The sequence below is a fragment of the Lucilia cuprina genome, chromosome X (assembly GCF_022045245.1).
Source record: "Lucilia cuprina isolate Lc7/37 chromosome X, ASM2204524v1, whole genome shotgun sequence".
NCBI lineage: Eukaryota > Metazoa > Arthropoda > Insecta > Diptera > Calliphoridae > Lucilia > Lucilia cuprina.
Genome location: NC_060949.1, coordinates 12,116,863 through 12,123,519, shown reverse-complemented (window position 1 = coordinate 12,123,519; position 6,657 = coordinate 12,116,863).

The window sequence follows — 6,657 nt, the reverse complement described above, 5'->3', positions numbered from 1 at the left end:
ATAACCTAAAAATTTGTGTTATATACTTACCCGATTTACTTATCTTATATACTTATCCAAAAGTTCAATAAACATATATACGGTTTATAACGTTTACGAAAATATCCCTTCCTCTAATTCCCGCGTAAGTACCCATCTACCCATCTCCCTCTAACCCCTAAATAAACAACTACAAACAAAACAAAAGAAAACAGAAAACATCACAATAATAATAGGACAACAAAAACCTACAGAAACGTAAAAACATGCAAAAACTCAACAAAGGACAATATCAAACATAAAAACATAGCCAGTGTCAAGCAATTTCGTATTGGATCCGACCTGCCCGCAACAGCATTTAAGAATGATTAATTTCAAATTAACTTAAGATTTCCAGCTAAATCTAGATTTTTCCATAAAAAATTTTTTTGAAATTTTATTTCGGCAAAATCTAGTAGTTTTAAGTTATGCAGTTCTGTTTTATTAGCAATTTACAAGAAAAAAGACAAAAATCAAAATATCGACAAAATTTAATAATTGGAAAACATAAATGAAAAGTTTATTTAAAATTATTTACTACATATAAATGGAATATGTATATCTCATATTTTGCTGATTTTTTATATCAAACAAAATATTAGAAAAAATTAAAACTTAACTAAATTCTAGTACTTATGAGATTTCGAGTTAAACCTACACAGAAAAAATTTTGAGCATAAATATTATGAACTGCTTTCATTGATAAAAGTTATTAATATTTAAGAATAAGTTCTAAATTGTATGAGTTTTTATTTTTTCAAACATAATCTAAAAGCCTTGACTTAAAATATTTCAAATATATTTTTATTTTCTATTTGTTAAAAAAATGTTTAAAATTTTCTTAGGAAAATTTTGTATTTCTTTATGATTTTTAGATTAAAATCGATTAATTCTGCGCGTAATTGGCGTAATTTTATGAAGAATAGATGTTCTACTATGTTTGCTGATGTTTTCTTGTTTAAGATTTTGTTTTTCAGCATTTGAATTTCTATTATTTTATTATAGAAAATTCGCTAATAAAGGATTACTATCTACTAAATATGGAACAGATTAGTAGATAATACACTTTGCTAGCATTTTTTCGTTAATATTGCAGAAAAAAAGTAAAAATTAAAAAAATTCAGTCATGTACAAATTAATACATTCTATGAACTTTTAATATTTTGAATAAAAATGGTTTGGGGAAAAAAGTCATGTTCGATTCATACAATTTATTACAAAAATCATTCATGTTATGTATTATTTTTTATATAAATAGATCTCGGCAAAATATACTCAAAATCTAATAGTGATACAACTCTGTTTTTTTAACTAATACTAAAAAATACGACGCTGCAACTTCCATAATTAAAATAAAACATCGATTTTAGACGTTTTGCAGTAAAAAAAAGTGAAAAGTCGACTGTTCGACTTTTACAATTTGAACTTATCGACTTTCCACTTTCCCAAATATTTAGTCGGTAGATACCCCGTGTCTATATAACAAATTAGCATGTACAGACGGCATTTATTAGCGTTATGACGTCGTTATGGCAGTGTTGTCTAAACAATTGTTTAGACAAAGTTGTCTTGATAGTAAACGTCATTTTATAGTAAAATTTGTGTAAAATTTTGTTTTTGTGCAATTAAAATTGATTTTTAACATAAGTTTTAGTGAAATTAGTGTTTATTTACAAAATATGCATTTTTTAATCGTTTTTATTAAATATAGCATTATTTCAACAAAATTATCTGTGGGTTGTGGAGCATTATTTCTACAAAATTTTCTGTGGGTTGTGGAGATAAAATCAGCATTTTGTTACCCCTATGCATGACAATAAACAAAAAACTGACAATTTTTCCCGACGTTTTATCAAGTATCATGAGAAATATTTGTCTAATATAGACATGGGGATATTTTGCACGGAAGAATTTTTTAATCCATATTCCAAGGACTTCTTAGAACCTGTATAATTTACAAGCAAAAAGGTTACTGACAATTTTGCAGGAAGCCAATTTTCCAAGCATCTACTCTACCGATTTTTTGCACGAAGGATTTTTTCAATCCTTACTATGTCTCCTACCATATTCCTTATCATGTCTATTACCATATTCCAAGGAGTTTTTGGCGCTGTAGTGTAGTGTTGTGTCAGCTGTTTGTTTAAATAAACAAACAGACAACATAAAGAACAAAAAGGGACAGAGTGGCCAGATTGCTAGCGGCGCTGGTATGCCCGCGTATTGCGTGGCTAAAGCGGTTCTTGCCGGCAATCTGGACCACAAACACACACTAACACAAAAATTCATACCAGCATTTGGGGTATTATTTGAAAAAGGGCCAAAAGTAGTCCTGCATCTATCTACGGTCATACCTATACACAAATTATGACCCTCCCTCTCGAGGATTCACCCTCGCCATGACGTCATCTTCCTCGACGTCCCATACTTTCCCTGCAAACATTTATTCACCCTACTTACCGCCGATTATTAACAAAGTTAGCCGATCATATTAATGATAACAAACTTTTAAAATTTCATTTAAACATTATAAAAATTTTTGTTTATTTATAGTAAAAGATTTAACAATTTGGCAAAGTTTAGTTTTTAGCGAATTTAGTTTTTTTTATATTTAGCAAAATTTAATTTTAAGATTTTAGCAAACTTTAGTTAACAAAATTTAGTTTTTAGTTTTAATTTATCAAATTTAGTTTTTAGCAACTTTAGATTCTAGCAAATTTAGTTTTTACTTTTTAAGATTTTAACAAAATTTAGTTTTTAGGATTTTAAGATTTAACAACATTTAGTTTTTAGTATTTTAGCTTTTAGATTTAAAGATTTAATCAAATTTTAGTTTTAATTTTTATCAAATTATAGTTTTTAAGTTTTAGGTTTCAAATTTCATTTAAGTTTTTACTTCATTTTGAGTTTTTCAAGATTTTTCCCTTCTACTTTCAGGTTCCAATGGACAGCTGGCAAGACTACAGCAAATGGACTTTTGGTGCGAGCTGGTTGCAGGTGTGGTTTTCTGTCCGACCGTTTTAGTCTGTTCGTGTTTTTTCAGGTAAGTAACAAAAATATATATTATAATGACCTTTTAAATAATTTGGGATTTTTTTCTTCTTTTTTTGTATATACTGGTTTCCGGCAACCTATGAGAACTAATCCACTGCGACACTATTCATAAGTAGGCCTGAGCTCAACCCTAACCTTAAGGTTTGCCCATAAACTAATATATAGCTGTTTTTTTTTACTGAAATTTTTTTCTTTTTTTTATATATATAGAAATTATCTAAAAGGACGACTGGTTCTGTTCGTCCTGTCGTTCGGGTAAGAGGTAAACTTACAAGGTCGAAAACCTTAATACCTGGGCACCACAGGACTGATGGTGCGGATCAGCTAAAGGAGTCCCTCGATGGATGGAGCTGGCGATGGCGTGGCTCAGAGTTGGCTGATTTAGCTTTATTTTTCTGTTTTATTTAGTTTTATGATGAATGTAATTTAGTTTTAAGTTCTAATTTATTTTGTTTTAACTTTTATTTGTAGTTCAGTTTGAAACTTTTATGAATAAACAAAAACAAGGAATTATTTAATTTAAATTAAAATTTTTGTTGTTGTTCTTGACGGCCACGGGCTCCACCTTCTTCTTGGGCAGGGAAAAATGAAAAGGACCGACATCTTACCTTTTTGGTAACGAGAAACCTCGGTTACCAATATGGTTCCCATCAATTTAACACCATTTCAGCCATAGTTTTTTTTACATTATAGTTTTGTTTTTGTTTACATTTTCCAGCTGTCAGATAGTTTGTACAGCCGCGTTGCCAACTTCTCTTTTCGTCTTCTTCTTCAATTTTGCCCTACTACAGGGTGCACACGACAAACCGTACCATTCTGTAATCCATTTATGGATACAGAATGGGGTGGAAAAATTTGCGCCCTGAATTTATGAATTTCCCTAATTTTATTTCTATAACTATAATTTATAATTTTATTTTGGGAATTTTGGGTATTTTTTTATTCTTAACAAAAATTCGCAATATGGCAACCCTCATTCCATTCACAAACAAAAGTGCGACTCTGTACCGCCGTTAAAACAGGTCGGGCGGCGACGTACTGTGAATTTACTACACAGCTGTTGAATGAAATGGAAGGGGAGGAGAGAGAATGCAAAAAAATACGCATTTATTAAAATTTTTCAATGGCGGTGGTCAACAATGGTAAGTACTTTTTAATGAAATTTTTATTTTTGAATTTATTTATTTTTATTTAAAAATTTTAATAAAAATTTATGCCAAAATACTAATTTAATTTTTTTCATATTTTCTTTTCAGGAAAAGACGGAGGATGCTGCAGATTCGGGTGGAATATTGGTAAGTAAAAAATATTTTAATTTATTCAAGGTCAACCAAATTCTTAATGCATTTTTTTTGTTTGTTTCTTTCAGGAATGTGGCTACCGTTAGCTATTGCATGTGTGAAGCAATTTCTGGAGTTGGACAACAACAAGGTAAGTAAGAATGAATTTAAAGTGTGTACTGTTATAAAAAAGTATTTTGTTCAAAATAAAAAAGTGCTGTTAGGAATTTATTGAAAATTTTAGAATACAGTGAGTGCGGAAAGTGTGTGTGAAAAAAAATTAAAATAAAAGGTTTTAAGTGAGTGTGATGTGTTATGTGATAAAAAAATAAAATTGGGAAAATACAGTGAGTACAAAAAGTGCGCGGACAGACAATTAAAATGTAAAAAAAAATAACTTAAAAAAATTATAAATTATTGCAGGTAAAAATTTAAAATCTAAAATTATTTTTCCAGAAATTACAGTGCGGGACAAAAGTGAAGTGTAAAAAAAAATAAAGTACAAAATTAAAAAAAAAAATTAAATTAAATGAACTTAAATTGAAATTAAATGAAAATAAAAATAGAATCTACAGTGTGCGACAAAAGTGAAATAAAAAAACTAAAAGTGAAAATAAAATTAATCTATTGTGCGACTGAATTGTTGACGGTAAATAAAAATTAATAAAAATGGAAAATACAGTGCAAATCAAAAGTGTACGGTACTCACAATAAATTAAAAATAAAAGTGAATGAAAATTTGAAGTGAAACTGAAAGTTACAGTGACTAAAAATTAAGCCGGCAAAAAAAATTAATACAGTGGAAAACAAAAGTGATGTGACAAAAAATATAATTCTATGGTATTAAGTGAAAATTCTAACCGTGTGTGTAAAGAAACTGTGTGGTGTAGAATAAAACTAAATTTTGGAAAATACAGTGACTGATAAAAGTGTGAGTGATTGGAATAAATAAAATAAATAAAACTATTGAACTGGGTTATGGTTATGGTGTTGTGAACTAATTAAAAACTTATTTTTTTTTTACAGTGGTGAACAAAATTTCAGTGAAAGTGGAAATTAAAAATTAAAAGAAAATTACTGAAATGAAACTAAAATTTAATAGCGGAGTGATCAATTAGAAATGACGTGAAAATGGTAAAGTGAAAAATAAAATGTAAAAAGAGAAAACTATGGCGAATAATTGTAAAACGAATGGTGTTCACTAAAAGTGTGCTGTGAACTAAAACGCTAATGAAAACTAAAAGTCTTAAAATAAAAGTGAAAAATTATAAAAAAAATGAAAATGTTTAAAAATAAAGTATTAAATTCAGTTTTTATTTTTGTAATTCGTATGTTTTTTATAATTTTTTTTTAATTATTTTTTTTATAAAATTTTTTTTATATAATTTTTTATAAATTTTGAATTTTTATTAAATTTTGAAATTTTTCTTTGAATATTATTTCCTATTTTTAATGTGTTTTTTTATATTTCCTTTCTTTTTAGATTATCAATTCAATATGGGAAACTAAAATAGAACACCTGGACTTTAATGAAGAATCAGGTAAGTTTTGTGCTAAACAGCTAGGTGGGAAATGCAAGGACCAAAACCACCAAAGATTTCGGTCTGAAGCCTTAGATCTTTGGCGAGAAGTGCCCCTTGACATTTTCATTTAAAACTAAAATTCTACACTAATAGAAATAAGAATGTTAGGTTATAAAAGTTTCTAAAATAGAATCCTAATAAACATTTTCATAAGCCAATTCATAAATATTCTTTTAGAAAATTTTATTGCTAACTTTAAAAATAATAAAAACTAAAGTTTCGTTTCCCCACAGGTTATTAAGACTTCAAGTGTCCCTGAGAAGGACGAACTGAAGGAATGAAAACGCCATTTAAATGCCAAATTCAGTGGAATTTATGGGAATTGGCAAGTATTCGTAATGAAATATTTAAAACTTAAATTTATAACTATTTGAACCCCTACTAAAGTCTTTCGAACTCTTTTTCAGGTGGCAACAACTACAACAACAACAATAGAGAGCTAAATGAGAGCAGATAATGAAGCAGATAATCCGGGTGAGTGTAAAGTTAAAATCGTAGAATAAATTAGTAAGTATGTTAAGTATACTGGACAGCTAGTTCATGTAGCTTTATGTCGGACTCCATATGAAACATATCCTTTTATAATTAGAGCAGAATTCGGTAGTAATAACAAAATGAAGTTTAGAAAATCTATGAAACAAGGTCCTAAACTACTTGTTATTACTACTGACTTCAAATGAATTGTGTTTAGTATAGTTACTGATTATATACTGGTCAAAACTGAC